Here is a 17,454-nt window from a genome sequence, read left to right as displayed (position 1 = left end):
GAGCCCCTTTAGGCCCTGCAAGGAGCTCTGAGGTCTCTCTGGAGCCTTCTCCTCTCCAGGTGAGCACCCCCAGCTCTCCCAGCCTGGCTCAGAGCAGAGGGGCTCCAGCCCTTGGAGCATCTCCATGGCCTCCTCTGGACTGGCTCCAGCAGCTCCAGCCCCTCTACACCAAGAAGTAAATAAGGGATGAGATGAGATGAGATATGAGCTATGAGCTATGAGATATGAGATGTGAGATATGAGATATGAGATGTGAGATATGAGATGAGGACAAACCCTGCTGTTTTCTGCATCAAGACCCCATTTCCAGTTTGAATCATTTTCCCCCAGGATCCATCCTTGCTGATCTAGCAGAACTTGGCTCCTGCACAGCCTCATCCAGCCATGGAGTGGGAGGGAGGCAAACCCTGTCTGAAACATTTGCCAGACTTTTTCCCTTTTAGATTAATCTGATTAATGCTAACAGGAATTTAAAGACCTGAGCTCCTGATCAGCCCACTGAGGTGCAATCCCTCGTTAGCAGGGGAGCTTTGCCAACTCCGTCAGCAGCACACACAGAAGGAAACCCAGGGAAGACCTGTGAGGGCTCCATAGACTTCAGAGGACATAAATCCAAACACAAACCCAGATTTACTGCTGCAGGTCAGGAATCAAGAGCTTTACACCACACCTGACAGAATGTTCTGCTCTCCTTTGGACTCAGCAGTAGAGAAGCAGTGTCAGGGGAACGGCTTTCCCTGGATCTGCCCGTTCTCTGTATTAATTGTGAAGGGATTTAGCTCACAGGAATTAAATATATTCAACAGCTCAAGTCTGACTGAGGCTGACTTAGTGGCCACACTGAATTGCTGCCCTTGGCTTCGGTGGTGTCACGGAGGGAGCAGGGCTGGCTCTGCTTAGAGGCAAAGGGGCACAGAGCTTAACTGTGACAAGTTTTGTGCTCTTAAAACCTTACAATGTGCCCTTGAAACCTTATTATGTGTCTTCCTGCAGAGCTCTGGCCTGCCCTGGTCATAAAGACATCGAGGATGATGCAGCCATGGGGATGGACACCAGGCTTGGACACCAGAGAGGCAATTTTTGCATTTAAACTGAATCTGCAAAAGTCATGGGAATTGCCTGGGTGAGACAGGCGGTGACAGGGACCATGCAAGGTGGGGACACAGCACCCATCTGCTGAGCAGCCAGCCTTTCCCAAACTCCAGCCAAAAAACCACACATTTGTCTTGGTTTTTGTCACTTTAATCCAGACCTTTCATGTTGGAGAAGATCTGCCAGCTGCTAAGGAAAAGAATAATTTATTGTCCTTATTTTAAATTTAAATGAAGGGAAAGTTTAGAAGACGGGTGTTGGAGAAATGGGGAAGGCTATGAGATGTGGCTTAAAAAAATTCAAAAATTCAAAATAGCTTGCTCACGTTTCAGCCACGGTACTCTCCTGAGAAAATACTGTATTAAGACAATTTTTTTGAAACTTTTATTATGTGGCCAATGGACCACAACGGCTCCGTTTATCCATTAAATATGTAATCACGTGCTTTTTCTTTAGAGTGCATGTTATTTATGCACCAGAGCAGAACAAGACCAGAAGTGCAATTATGGATATGGGCCACATGATGTAAATGCCTCTGAAAATTTGTAGAAAAAAACAGGAAGCTGAGCCTGGCTCAGAGGACCCCCCCAGAAGCCCCATGCTCAAAACAACCCCATCACAGAACCCTTTTAAACAGCAGAGACAGCATTTTTCCTGGGACATCCTTCTCCAGGGATATCTCAATCCAGATGCCTCCTCCCAATTTCTTGACATCATTAAAGGGACCCCATAAGAAGGATGAGGACGGACTTTTAAAAAGGGCCTGTGGTGATAGGATAAGGGAGAATGGTTTTAAACTGAAAGAGGGTTAATTTAGGTGAGATATAAAGTAGAAGTTTTTTACTGTGGAGGTGGTAAAACACTGGCACAGGTTTCCCAGAGCAGCTGAGGCTGTCCCTGGATCCCTGGAAGTGCCCAAGGCCAGGCTGGACAGGGCTTGGAGCAGCCTGGGACAGTGGAGGGTGTCCCTGCCATGGCAGGGGGTGGCTGTGGAGAGGATTAAAGGTCCCTCCCAACTCAAAGCATTCTACAATTTTATGATAAAAAAGTGATTTTAGTTGAATATTGGCTCTTCTCTCCCTCTCCCACTTCTCCATCTCCTCTCCCCCAGTCCAGGAGGTTCTGTGGGACATGCACAGCTCCTCACATGCACCCTCTGACCAGTCTGGACAGGCAGGGGCTGCCCCATCATTTGGCACTCACTGCATTTCTCTCCCTTCCCTTTTTATTTTTAAAATGCAGTTTTGGAAGCAACAAGCCAGGCTGCCACCTCCCCATCACTCCAGGTGTCCCCAGGAGTGGTGCAAAAGCCACTTGAGTTTTCCAGCTGTAAAAGAGTTGCAGTGAAAATGAAGGTGACTCGTTTGTGTGCAGCACTGGAACTTCTTAAATAGGATAAAGGGTGAGGATGGCTCTCAGTCAAGCCAGGGAAAGGGTTATTCCTGCTTCCCACTGCAGGATCCTGCTGACACTGAGCTATTGCAGGGGCACCAGGAGCAGGTGATACCCCCCAAAAAAACACCTAGTGAAGGAGAGACCCAGGAGCAGGATTTTGAGCTGATTCCCTGCAGCAAATGGCTTAATTAGGCAAGTAAATGATGAATGAAATTGTGATCATGGCAAACTAAAGTGAAAGGAGGTAATGAATGCAATGTTCCCTGTGTGAAAGAAAACAACCTGGTCCTGTGGGATGCAGTCCCAGCCCTGGGCTCAGTGGGGCTGGCCATGCCTTTCCCCACCCCAAAGCACTCAGCAGACCCACAGAACCTGATGGAAACAGGTGGAATTGGTGGAATTTGGAGGGTGGGATTAAATAACCACCCTGCAAATGTGATCAGCTCCTTCCTCAGGAGCAGAGGCTGTGAGAGCCAGGTCAGATCCCCCCTCCATCCCAGGCACTCAGCACAACAAACTCACCACGAGGTGCTGCAAAAGGCTGGGGATGGGTTTGCAGCCTGTGCTGAAAAGATGTTTTGCATCTCAGAGGAAACCCAGAGTGCAATGTGATGTAGTCATAGCTAAAGTAATTAAGTGCATCTTACTTAGCAGATTCCCAAAGGCTGTGCTAACTCAAAGACAGCTTCTTTTTTCCCCACAATATTTCAATTCTTTTAATGAATATGCATATCAGGCCCATAAAGGCTCCAGCTAATCCAGAGAAGGAGAGAAAAACAGGCTGACAAATAGCACATGGTTCATGTTCCCTGTTTCTGGGGGGAAGGGGAATTCAGTGAGTGACAAATGCCATGAGGAAGAGCCCAGTCGAGGACTGGGGTGCTCTGCTAACACAGATAATGTTTCAAAAATGTCAAGCCCAGCTTCAACTGAACTGTTCCCCAAAATTTTAGTGTAAAAAGCATCTCTTTGCAGCAGTATGGGGTAGAGCACCAGCCAGCAGAGCTGGGGCTCAGGTCCCAGGATCTGGCAGGGATGGTTGTGACATGGAATGGCCTCCTGCTAAATCTTAACCCCCAACTGCAGCCTTGAGGCAGGTCCCACCCCTAAAACCACCTTCTGCCTTTGGATTTTTCTCCTCCTCCTCCTCCTCCCACCTTCCTCGGTGTCGGCCACACCCTGAACAAACCCCATGTTCTGGTGGCACAAGGACAAACTCAGAGGTTTTGTGTTATTCCCCCTGGAATGTTCTCCCTTACAGCAGTGATGCTCCAGGTGCTCCAGCCCTGCTCCCTGCGTGCCTGGGCTGCACTCCTGGGGGGATCCACCCAAGGAGCAGCAAAAGGAGAAATTTGGCTGGAATTTTCCACACAACCCTGACCCCCTGAGCTAAAGTGGGATCTGCAAAGGGCCAGGAGAGCAGGGCAGGGCAGCTGGGGCAACCCCACCGAGGGCCATCGCTCCATGTGCCAGGCACACCAGCACCTGGGGACCACCAGGCTTCCCAAGGAGAAGGACCTTGGGGTGCTGTGGGTGAGAGGCTGGGAATGTGGAGTCCAGAAATCCAACCTGAACTGGGCTCATCTCACAGCAGAGCAGGGCGATTCTGCCTGTCTGCCCCGCTCAGCTGAGACCCCACCTGCAGAGATGCCTCCAGCCAGGGGGTTCCCAACATCAGAAACATGTGGAGCTGCTGGAGGGAGTCCAGAAGCCACAGAGATGCTCCAAAGGCTGCAGCACCTCTTTGAGACAGGCTGGGAAAGCTGGGGGTGTTCACCTGGAGAAGAGAAGGCTCCAGGGAGAGCTGAGAGCCCCTTGCCATGCCTCAAGGACCTTACAAGAAAGATGGAACAGGCAGACTTTCTAGCAGGACTTGTTGTGACAGGACAAAGGGTGATGGTTTTCAACTGAAAGACAGTTGATGTAAAAAGTAGATATAGGGAGGAAACTTTTTATGATGAGGGTGTTGAACACAGGCACAGGGTGCCCAGAGCAGCTGTGGCTGACCCTGGATCCCTGGCAGTGTCCAAGGCCAGGTTGGACAGGGCTTGGAGCAGCCTGGGACAGTGGAAGGTGTCCCTGCCATGGCAGGGGGTGTCAATGAGATGTCATTAAGGTCCCTTCCAACCCAACCCATTCCATGATTCTGTGACTCCCACCCCTCCCAGGGTTAACCAGTTAGCACAGGCAGGCTGAGCTGAGCTGTCAGAGCCTTCCTCACCCAGGGTCTTCCTCTCCAGGCAGGGCAAGCAGCTACTTCAGGGGCAGCCACCAGGCTCATGCACAGCACAGCTTCCCTCTCCTTGGGTTTGTTCCCAAGAACAAGCCATTATAATCACAATCAACCAGGGAGAGGAATTATCTGCTGAACAGCTTTGAAGCAAAGTTTTCCCAGCAGGCTTTTTCTGTATTGAAGTTTCAATGTAAACGCATCACCATAGCTGAAATACTTAAAGATGATTTACTTAAAAAAGAGAGAGAGCTGGAGAGAGAGGAGCTGATAAGAAAATATATCCCCAATTACCACCCCTCCTCTTCCCGATTTGTAACTGCTCCTAATAAACTTTCATGGTCTATGTAAAATGCTTTAGTGCAGTGACAAATTTCTGCTGGAATTTGAGATGTCTTGTTCAGAGTAATAGCTATCTCACACAGGTGCCCAGCTGCTATTGTAAAATCAGTAAGCATTTAATTGAAACAAATGACTATAATAATAGTACATTATCCCTGCAGGCTCATAGCCATAACAGTTTTAATTATTGAGTTAAGAGTCAAACTAATTTATCCTTTAAAGTAACAGCCACATCTTTGGTTCCACCGATCATCCTATTAGGAACACGAGGGGAACAGTTGGAAAGGATTTTAAAAGGAAGTAATTTATTTTGGTAGAGGTGGGGGGGCATTTATCACATGGCAGAGGATTTCCCTGTGCACTGGCATTCCCAGCTGTGCTTGTCACTTCCCTCCTGGATGTATCCAGTTCCCTGAGGGACCAGGCACCCCTCTGCCAGCTCCTGGGGGGCTGTACCCCCACCAGGATGCCATGGGGGGCTTTGCTGGCCCAGCAGCAGCAGCACAGGAGCCCATGGGAACTGCTGGTGCCAGCTTTGGGGGTTTGGGCACACGGAAAAATTGTTTTGATCTATTTTGAAATTACAGTTTGTCTTCATCGAACACAGTGGGGGAAAAAAAAAGGGTTTTACGGACTCAGGTTTGCAAACATGATCTGAAGGGGCATCTCTGAGCTCAGAGTCAGGCAGCAAAGAGGAAGAATTCACATCAATGATTTAAAAAAAACATTTCTGTGACCCAGACATGCCCTGGGGCAGGTTTGAGGGCACAGCTTTCCCTAGCCCTGGGTTTCATGAGCATTCCTGTTTTTATTGTGGTGGCTGTGACACAGCGGATCTAAAGCCCCTCTGTGAGCCTGTGGGGCACCACACAGGGAGAGGATGGAGAGAAGAGGGCTGCAAGGTGCTCCCTGTCAGGTGGGGTCCAGAAGCTGCCCAGGGGGGTGGATTCACTTGTCACATCACCCTGTGGCTGATCTCTGGAGCAAGCCCAGTATGCAGCCTCCATGGCCAGCCTGTGCTCACTGCCCTGGAGCTCACAGCCCATCCCTGGAGCTCACAGCCCTGGAGCTCACAGCCCATCCCTGGAGCTCACAGCCCTGGAGCTCACAGCTCATCCCTGGAGCTCACAGCCCATCCCTGGAGCTCACAGCTCATCCCTGGAGCTCACAGCCCATCCCTGGAGCTCACAGCTCATCCCTGGAGCTCACAGCCCATCCCTGGAGCTCACAGCCCATCCCTGGAGCTCACAGCCCATCCCTGGAGCTCACAGCCCATCCCTGGAGCTCACAGCCCATCCCTGGAGCTCACAGCCCATCCCTGGAGCTCACAGCCCTGGAGCTCACAGCCCATCCCTGGAGCTCACAGCCCATCCCTGGAGCTCACAGCCCATCCCTGGAGCTCACAGCTCATCCCTGGAGCTCACAGCTCATCCCTGGAGCTCACAGCCCTGGAGCTCACAGCCCTGGAGCTCACAGCCCATCCCTGGAGCTCACAGCTCATCCCTGGAGCTCACAGCCCTGGAGCTCACATCCCAGCCCTGGAGCTCACAGCTCATCCCTGGAGCTCACAGCTCATGCCTGGAGCTCACAGCTCATCCCTGGAGCTCACAGCCCATCCCTGGAGCTCACAGCCCTGGAGCTCACAGCCCTGGAGCTCACAGCTCATCCCTGGAGCTCACAGCTCATCCCTGGAGCTCACAGCTCATCCCTGGAGCTCACAGCCCATCCCTGGAGCTCACAGCCCTGGAGCCCACAGCCCATTCCTGGAGCTCACAGCTCATCCCTGGAGCTCACAGCCCATCCCTGGAGCTCACAGCCCTGGAGCTCACAGCCCTGGAGCTCACATCCCAGCCCTGGAGCTCACAGCTCATCCCTGGTGCTCACAGCCCTGGAGCTCACATCCCAGCCCTGGAGCTCACAGCCCATTCCTGGAGCTCACAGCTCATCCCTGGAGCTCACAGCTCATCCCTGGAGCTCACAGCCCATCCCTGGAGCTCACAGCCCATCCCTGGAGCTCACAGCTCATCCCTGGAGCTCACAGCCCATCCCTGGAGCTCACAGCCCTGGAGCTCACAGCCCTGGAGCTCACAGCTCATCCCTGGAGCTCACAGCTCATCCCTGGAGCTCACAGCTCATCCCTGGAGCTCACAGCTCATCCCTGGAGCTCACATCCCAGCCCTGGAGCTCACAGCTCATCCCTGGAGCTCACAGCCCAGCCCTGGAGCTCACAGCCCTGGAGCTCACAGCTCATCCCTGGAGCTCACAGCCCATCCCTGGAGCTCACAGCCCATCCCTGGAGCTCACAGCTCATCCCTGGAGCTCACAGCCCATCCCTGGAGCTCACAGCCCTGGAGCTCACAGCCCTGGAGCTCACAGCTCATCCCTGGAGCTCACAGCTCATCCCTGGAGCTCACAGCTCATCCCTGGAGCTCACAGCTCATCCCTGGAGCTCACAGCCCAGCCCTGGAGCTCACAGCTCATCCCTGGAGCTCACAGCCCATCCCTGGAGCTCACAGCCCATCCCTGGAGCTCACAGCCCAGCCCTGGAGCTCACAGCTCATCCCTGGAGCTCACAGCTCATCCCTGGAGCTCACAGCCCTGGAGCTCACAGCCCTGGAGCTCACAGATCATCCCTGGAGCTCACAGCCCAGCCCTGGAGCTCACAGCTCATCCCTGGAGCTCACAGCTCATCCCTGGCCAGACTGGAGGGCTCTCACAGTTTGTCCTTCCCCAGAGCACTTGCAGAGCACCATCAGCCCCTTCCTGCTCTGGCCAAAGACACAGAGCTCTGCCCTCTCTGTTCCCCACCCTGCTCGTTGCTCTGGATGCTTTTTGGACATCTCAGCAGTGCCCACCCAAAGTATCTCACACCCTTTTTCCAGAGACACCATCCAAGGAGAGGATTCCTTACCTTGAATGACCTTTTGTGCTCCTGCAAGGGGGGCAATACTGTTTTCCCAAACACACATTCTTTACTGGGGATCAGTTTACCAGGCCATGCCAAAAGCTCTGGATTTCTGCCTTCTGCCACCCTCCTGCTCACTGCACCATCATCTGCCTACTCCACTGGCAATTATTTACCACTTCCTTTGGCAGGAACACAAAAAACCTTCCAGCAAGACAGAGTGACAACCCAGCCCACCAAACCTGTGCAACACTGGGTTCCTATTGTTCAACTTCCTCAACAGATTTTGTGCTTCCAAGTCAAATGTCTTGCAGATGTCTAAGTGTGTTAACACTCTTACCTCTATCACCCAAACCTGTAATCTCATCAAAAAAGATATCAAGTTAGTTTGACAAGATTTGTTTTCCATCAGCCCATGTTGATTGGCATTAATTATATTACCTTCCCTTAATTCTTTATTAATTGAGGGCTGAATCTGCCACTCCATTATTTTGCTGAGGATTGATGCCAGACTGACAGGTCTGTAATTACCAGGGCTGTTCTGTTTCCCTTTTTAAATATTTGCACATTAGCTCTTTTCTAGTCCTCTAGAGCTTCCCCAGTATTCCAGGAATTATTAAATACCAGCATTAGCAGAACTCCTCAGTCAGTTATCTGAAGCCATGTACAGACAAGCTCAGCCTGATGGCTTAGAGGGAACCTGAGCAGACAAATATGAGAAAAGAAACTTTTCTGGTTTAAGTGCTTTAAATAAAACCCCGATCTTTCCAATGAATGTTGGCAGTTTCAAATGCAATGTTCTCAAACATGAAGCTTCACCTGAAAGCCACACAGTGTCCCCAGACAAGGCTCCCAGAGCTTCTCCCAGCTGTGTTTATGTGGGAATGGGCTGAGAGCAGCTCTGAGGATGACTTGGGTGGATGAGAAGCTGAACATGACCTGTCCATGTGCACTGGCAGCCCAGAAACCCAACTGTGTCCTGGGCTCGTCCCACAGGGAGGGCAGCAGGAGAGAGGGGTGGTTCCTGTCCCTCTGCTTGGGTGAGACCCCACTGCAGAGCTGCCCCAGCTCTGGGGACCCCAAGGTAGGAAAGATGTGGAGCCTGGAGTGACCCAGGAGACCACAAGGGTGCTCCAAGGGCTGGAGACTCCCGGCTCTGGAGCCAGGCTGGGAGAGCTGGGGGTGTTCACCTGGAGAGGAGAAGGATCCAGGGAGAGCTCAGAGCCCCTTGCAGGGCCTGAAGGGGCTCCAGGAGAGCTGGAGAGGGACTGGGGACAAGGGATGGAGGGACAGGACACAGGGAATGGCTCCCAGTGCCAGAGGACAGGGCTGGATGGGATATTGGGAAGAAGTTCCTGTCTGGAGAATGAGGAGGCCCTGGCACAGGGTGCCCAGAGAAGCTGAGGCTGCCCCTGGATCCCTGGAAGTGCCCAAGGCCAGGCTGGAGGTGGTTTGGATCACCCTGGGCTAGTGGAAGGTGTCCCTGGCCATGACAGGGATGGTTTATAAGGTTTATAATAAGACAGTTTATAAGGTCAATTCCACCCCAAACCATTCTCTGGTTGTAGATGACTCTGTCTCCTCATCTCTGGAGATCTTTCCATCCACATCTGCTACCATGTAAATTGCTCCTTGTCTTTTCCAGCCTTGGGCACCTCTGCATGTTTTATCCCTGCAGAGAGGAGCTCCCTGCAGCAGCAGCAGCCCCCAGGGCCCGGCAGGCAGGAGAGGGAATGACTGAGGGCTGCTGTTGGGAAGCAGCTGCCTGACACACTGAGCTGGGTGCTGGGGCAGCCCAAAATCCTGTGCTGTGATATCCTGCTATTACAGGGGAAAGAACCCTCCAAACACAATTAGCACTTCACCAGAGCATAAAGAACTGTAAATCCTGGGTGAGAACAGTGGTGTTAAACAGGATAGAGACTCTGCTTGGCAAATGGGGAATATTCCTCGTTAATATTGTCATTGCTCCTGGGGCTGGGAGGGCACAGCCAGAAGGAACCAACTCAGCATGGCATGAACTGAAGGTTGTTCTTTTCCTGGGATTCACCTCACACTGTGGTCACAATTATTGTGACTATAATATAATAAATATAATATAATAAACATAATATAATAAATATAATTAATATAATATAATATAATATAATAATAAAATATAACAAAATAATACAATATAATATTCTAATATAAAAATATAATAATATTAAAATATAATAATATAACATTATATTATGTTATATTATATTATATTATATTATATTATGTTATGTTATGTTATATTATATTATATTATATTATATTATATTATATTATATTATATTATATTATATTATATTATATTATATTATATTATATTATATTATATTATATTATATTATATTATATTATATTATATTATATTATATTATATTATATTATATTATATTATATTATATTATATTATGATGTGTTATTATATTATTATATAGACTATATTTATTATATATTATTTTATTATCTATAAGATATATAGTATATATTAGATCTCTATTATATATTATAATATAAATTATATATATTATAAAGATATTATATAGATTATATATTATTGTAGATATTATTATATATTATTATAATAATAATATAATAATCACAGCAGAGATGCCAGAGGGTCCCAAATCCCAGCTGCCCCAGCCCCAGGGAGTGGCAGGGAGGCAGGAGTTGTGCTTCAGGGTGTGTTTCCCTCTCCCTTGTCCTGGTGGGGTTATCACACAGATTGCAAGAGGTTATGGTTTTCAAGCACCTCGAGGTGTCAGTGACAGCTCCAGAGCTGACCTCCATCCTTGCTGCAGACCTGCAACCCTGGCTGGGCTGCTCCTTCTCAAGGGAAAGACTAAAGTATTGTAAGGGCTTGGCCCATCCTGAGTCCCAAATCCCACCAGATGTGTGATGTGGAGAACCATGGCTGAGATGGGAAGGTGGCCTGCAGAGAATGATGGAATCTCTGAGCCATGATGGAATCTCTGAATGATCAAAATGGAATCAAAAGCCCTCTGAGAGCACTCAGTCCAAGCCTTCACCCAGCACTGCCAGGCCCACCACTAAACCTTGTCCCCAGGTGTCACATCTACATGTTTTTTGAGCCCTTGCAGGCATGGTGACTCCACCACTGCTCTGGGCAGCTTGTTCCAGCTCTTGACCACCCTTCCAGTAAAGAAATTTTCCTAAATATCCAACCTGAGCCTTCCCTGGTGAAGTCTGAGGCTGTTTCATACAGCTGAGCTCTTGCAGTCCAGCACCCCCACCTTGGCTGCACTGTGGAGACCTTCCAGAGACACCTCCCACCACACCTGCCTGCTCAGAGCCTTCCACTGATGTTTTTTTCAGGTGTTTTGCCTCTTCACCATTGAGTCTTAGGGGAAAATGCCTGAAGGGAAGGAACTGCTGTGACTATTCCCATGTGTCCTTGTCAAACTCACTCTCCAGGGTCAGGGATGAGCCCAACAAAATGCGAGCAAAACTCTGGTTCTAGTGGGAAAATCCCTGGTCTGCTGGAAGGTGACATGGCAGGGGGCTGGAAATGGACAGGTTTTAAGGTCCCTTCTGAGCCCAATCATTCCAGGATTCAGTGATGTGTCTGGAGGAGGAGGCACTGGAAGAGCAGCTGGGCTGTGCATGTGCTCCATCGGTGCTCCCGCAGTTCTCAGCTGGAGAACTGGCTGTAAATAACATCTTCAATAAACTCCCCCTGGTTTTTTTGGTTTTTTTTTTAAGTACATTATTTTACGGATAAAGAACAAGCCTGATAATTCAGTGAACATGTTTGCAAATAATCTATGCCATTAATTTCCAGCCTGTTTTCTGAATGCATTATTTAGCGATTTTGCAGAACCCATTTGTAGAGGAAGGGAATTGATGCTCATCCAGGCATAACACCATCACCAAAAGCTGGGGCCAGCATTCCCTGGAATGGGCACTGGGAGGTAATTAAACAGCAGCACACCCTGACTCCCCTCTTTAATAGCCCATGGAGGGTATAAAACTTAATAAAATTGTCACACCCCCTAGATGTGTATTGGAAAGACAGGGACAACCAGCAGTGGAGGGGAAGAGAAGCAAAAGGGGCAGATGATAAAACTGTCATGGGTGAAGGTGAGGGGGCCAAAATGGTGCTGGGAGCTGAGAAGGGTCTGTACCAGCCCTGGAGCCCATCCAGAACAATTTTCTTAATCTGGATTTCTATCTCCACACTCGAGGTGGATGGAGGAGCAGACAAACTGTCTCATGGAGTATTTTCATTGCATTATTTGAGTGTAATGGTGAGGCAAAGCCATCCCAAGCAAGAGGAAAATACATTTCAGCATCAGACCCGTTTATCCATCAGATTTTCTTCAATTTCTGTCTTTCACCTTTTAATCCCAAAGACACTGGTGAAACACAGAGTCAGAGGCCAGGGTTAAAAACCTCCTACAATAAATCTCTCTATAAATGGAACTTGCTGCTTCCCAAGGCTGGGGTGAGACACCACAAGTGGTGTGGGGCTAAAGGTGGTCCCTGGCCACGTGTCTGAGGTGCCTTTTTGTTCATGAATGGGAATTTAGGATCCTGCCAAGCTGTGCACTCCCTGGGACCATCACCTGCCCAGCAAAGCCATCCCACAGGTCAAGGACAGGATTTAAGACACAAATGCATTCCTCAGAGATCTGGTGTCATGTAAATAACCCTAGGCATTAAAAAACAAAAGGGAAAGCAGGAAAACACTAGAGACAGAAAGTTTTCCCCATCTTCAGCTTGACAGAGATTCCTTGGGGAATTTGCTTTTCCTGGTGGAGTACCACATCCTTGATGTTATTAGATGTTTAACAGCCTGTGTTACAACCCAGGCTCCTTTTTACACGACTTTGAATGGCTGGGATGCACAAAAGTTGTACTGCAGGTGGGTTGGGGGCCAATAATTTAATTTAATTTTTTGTGGAAGCAGCATGGGCAGGGCCAGAGTGTGATCCAAGGCAGGATCACACTGAGCCTTCCTCTTCTCCCCAGGGAGAGCACCTTGGGACAGCCCTGGGCACCACTTGGTGATAACCATGGAGCTGTGCCCAGCCTGGCAGGGCAGCAAGAAGCTTCACTTTGGCTGGAGAAGATGCTGGATTGTGTAAATCCAGGTGTTTTGCTTCTCAGGGGAATAAAAAATAACATTGGCAAGAGCACCTCCGGCTCCCATGGGACACATCTCACCCACGGCTGTGCAAACACTCCCCCATCCCAACACTGGCCCCATCATCTCCCCCAGCATTTACTGCCCCTTCCCTGTGCCTGTGCAGCTGATTGAAGCCTTTCTGCACTCCCAGCTTCCCTTTATGTCTCCCCTGGCTCTTTTCACACATTTTAGATATTGCATTCACATAAAGCAATAGACTCACAGGTAATGAGAGACCTCCACGTTTTATTGCATGGAGCATTAAAAAAAAAGAAGAAGGAGAAGAAGGCAAAAAGAAGCAATTTTAGAACACAACAGGAAACTGGGAAGACTAGATAGAAAACTCATCCCAGTGGGATTAAACTCTGTGAATGAATTTTAATAGGTTTTTTGGATTTTTTTTTATTGCAAAGTCTAACAGCCCACTTTTCAAGCACCATAAGAAACGCTGCAGCATTAGAAAGATTTGGGTCCCCAGTGCTGATCCCAGCTCTGCACACAAACCACAGCTCCTCTGCACATCTGCAATCAGCTGCCCCCTTTTTGCCCCCACTCGGTTTCCCTCTGCAGCCAGATATTGCTGGGATTATTGTTTTAGTTTGCAATAAGTGTTTCATAAGAGTCTCTTGTTTCCAGGAATACAAGCATGCAGGGAAGGAGGATGGCTCTGTGGCTGAATATGTGTTGGGAAACTGTAGGATTTTCAAAGCCAGCTCTGCTGGAGCAATTTGAGACAAAACTGAAGCTGCAGCAGACCAGTTCTCCAGCAGCACAGTGATGCTCCTGCCCTGCAGAGGGGAACCTCCAAGAACTGCAGGATGTGCCATGACCTTGCTGCATCACACAAACTGTTACCAGGAGGCACAGTCTGTTATCTTCCTGCCTTTAATTATAGCAAAAGCTGGACACTCTTAAAATAGGTGTGAAATGACTCTGTATGTACAAAATTAATTGCAGGAGGGAACAGGGAAGGGAAACAAGTGCCAGATGCTGTAACTTCTGTTCTGACTCCTGACAATGGCAAACCCATCTCATTTCTGAGCCAGCCAATACAATTGCAGCTGCTTTTCCAAGTTACAGACAGGCCAAAATCTACATAAATGCAGAATTGAAGCCATACAGATATAGGAAGTGCTCACTTAGGTTCCAGCAGCAGCATTAACCTGAGCTGCAGCTCTGCCTGTGCTGTGCAATGCAGTTTATTAGATTAAATGTAGTGCATTAAGGGAGACCAGGGGAAGAATATTCAGTCCAGCAGCATCTATGTCCTCTTGGGCTTCCTCATGATGGATAACAAACACCTCAGAGATTCATTTATTTCCTTCTAACACCCAGACAGACACTCGGTTCCTGGAGGTGAGATATGCTGTATTAAATGAGGTTTGGGTCTGCCCAGGACTGGGTTGCCACAATAACAAGTGTTCCTGCTGCCAGTCCTCATTTAATCCTGGTAACAGCAGGGATTCAGGCCATCACAAACACTTCCTTCCCTCCCAAAACATATAACCCCAAGTGGTAAACCAAGAGTAAAGCATAACCCCATTAAAGGCTTGATTTTTTTCCCCTGGGATTACACGCAGGCACTGGGGAGCTTGATCAATTGAGCCTTGAGGTTTAATCAATACTTGCCAACAACAACATTACTGCATTCCAGCCATGCTCTCCATTCATCACCTTAAGTAACTCCAGTCACCCAGAAGACAGAGGCACTAAAGCAGCAATTAAGTCTTTGGGGAAGTCTGAACACAGCCTGGGACAGCCCTGGGTGTTCCACGCTCCCAAAGGAGCTTCCACCTCTGGCTCAGGCACATCCCCCTCGGTGCCAGGCTGTTGAGTAGATGGATATGGCAGGACTCAAATGCAACAGAAGACATTTCAATTAAAAAAGTGATCGTTATTTTGTCTTGCACGTTGTGTCACCAAAACATTTTGGATGGCGCGCCACGCTCGGCGCCGCATTTGCATTCCCATCTGATCAGACACCGAGGACACGTGCCAGGCTCGTGTTTACATTCCAGATAAAGTCACATATCCCAGCAATCTCATTAACCTGCTGCCCTGGAATTAAACAAAACCACCTGGAAAGGCAGCGCTTTCCTCCCCGACGTGCACCGCAAGACACCTCCGGATCTTCCCAGACAGCCTTTGAGCACGGGCGGCTCACAGAGGTGTGAGGATTTATGTTCCTTGGAATACTTCCCAGCTTTTTTCTGGCCAGGGAGTTTCAGCACAAGTGTTGAGGTTCTGCAAGAGCTACAACCGTGTCTGTACATATGGACAGGCTTTGGGGACCACCAGCAAGGTGAAGGGATGGCTTAGGGGGAGCAGCTGGAGGGGAAAGCACAAAAAATATTCACACTTTCTAAGGGCTGAGCAGCAACTGATGAGGAGCTCAGGCCTCTCTGCTGCTGAGGACATTGCTGTCCCCTTGTTACCCGAGCTCAAAGCCACGTTGTCACTGCAGCCCTCACAGGTATGGGGCTGGTGCCCTCCTCGCCCTGGATATGGACAAATAGCAGGGACTCTGCAGCCCTGTCCCTATGGGCAAAAGGGCCAATCTCACCCAGAAAAAGCCCTTTATAAACTTGCCAAGTAGAGACAAAACCATCCCTGTTTGGCTCTGAAGAATGCAGCAATCTCAGCTCCAACTCTGGGGTTTACACTTGTTATCTACACACATCCTCCTTTCTGAAACAAAACCCAAAAGCTGCTTATAGGAGACGACTGCCAAAACTTTTATCACTGTCACAGACTTGTTTGCCAGGAACAGACAATATTGCCCAAGTAGCCAGGAGTGGATCAAAGAGGATGTGCAGCAGCACATAGATCTGGGAGAAGCTCCAGCAGGATTCTGGGATCCAGCTTGGAGGAAGGGATTCGATCTCATCACTCTCAGCTTCCCCAGAAATAGAGAAAAGGAATTGCTCCATTCCCAAGATGGGCAGGTACAAATGCTGTGTCATGATGGATGAGATTTGCAAAAATTAAGCCATTCCATACTTGCAATTCTCTCTTCTTGAGATGCAGAAGATGAAGAAGAGCCAAATATATTATCTGGGAAGAAAGGGTTACTTTTCAATCGAAAATTAATGCACTGAATTCTGAATTAACATGTGGGATAATTAAAACCATCTTTCCAATGAATTTATTATAGGATATACAAAGCTAATTATAAATTCTCTGTTGCTTAATCCCTTGCAGTTTGCTAATGCAGCGTTGAAATCTCTTTGGCCACACTTGTTTAAATTATTCATTAGACACAGCAACAGTTGTGAACTGTAATTTAAATTGGCATCTCATGAATATTCAATCAATACAATAAACACTGGAATGTTTTACTGCACACTGCTCGATAGTTTGTGCTGGAGCTTGTGTTGACACATTTTCATTAACTCTTTATAAAGGTGTTACCTATTTATGTCACTGATTACAATGAGAATAAAAAGTCCCACTCATAAATATTTGTGTCGTTTTCTGAAGAGACACAATGTAATTAGGCAAAGCTTCAAAAGTCATAATTAATATTGGGCGGCTCTCCTTTCCCTCCTGGTTGCCTTGAACACGTGGACTGGCAGGATTTCAAACCTGGCACGTGTGGCCACGTCACAGCTTTGGCACCGCAGCTTTCCCCACTGCCCAGAGCAAATCTGGGTGATGCCTGTGGGGTGGCTGGCACCCCAGGAGCTGTGCTGTGCCCTGCTCCCACTGCACAGGAGGTGCAAACACAGAGATAACTGGAGATACTGTGAATATTTGCTCCCTGGTCCTCAGCCTTTGGCCCGACAAAATTAGGAAATAAAATGCAGCCACCATAAAATCCCTACGTGTGGCAGCCTGATGGCTCTGCAGCACCTTATAGGCTTTTAATGGGGAATTTTTATCAGCAGCCCTAAAAAGTCATTCTCAAGAGGCTGTACAATTCCATGTGGGTTTCTATTTTAAGCCTGAACGTTTTCATTTCAAAGCGAGATCCCGCTCTGACCAGAGACTGTAAAAACGACATCGCGGCTCTCGGTGGCTGTGGCTCCTCAGCAGCACAAGGTTAGTTTAGAAATGAAAATATTCCCCCCCTGCCAACAGGGGGAATATTCCCTCCCTGCAAACAGGGTTGGTGACATGAGACAGAAGGTTTCGGAGGTCTGGGCTCTCCCAGAGCTGCTGAGTGTTCCTGGCAGTGGGGTGAGCTCCAGGAAAATCCCCGGACCCAAATATTCCCTTCTCTGTGCTGACTTCCACCCTCTCAGATGGGAGCTGCCAGGTGGGAAATAAAAGCTGCTGCTGCCTTATTTCCAGAAAAAAACCAGGAAT

At 48.7% G+C, this 17,454-nt stretch overlaps 1 protein-coding gene across 1 annotated transcript in view; it reads right to left on the bottom strand.

Moving 5' to 3' along the window:
• TOX2 (TOX high mobility group box family member 2) overlaps positions 1 to 17,454 on the bottom strand; it is a 152,957-nt gene that overhangs the window by 25,691 nt on the left and 109,812 nt on the right. The gene's annotated exons all lie outside the window — the stretch shown is intronic.

This window comes from Poecile atricapillus, chromosome 15 (genome assembly GCF_030490865.1).
Source record: "Poecile atricapillus isolate bPoeAtr1 chromosome 15, bPoeAtr1.hap1, whole genome shotgun sequence".
NCBI classification, from domain to species: domain Eukaryota; kingdom Metazoa; phylum Chordata; class Aves; order Passeriformes; family Paridae; genus Poecile; species Poecile atricapillus.
This window is presented reverse-complemented; position numbering and strand designations above follow the sequence as displayed.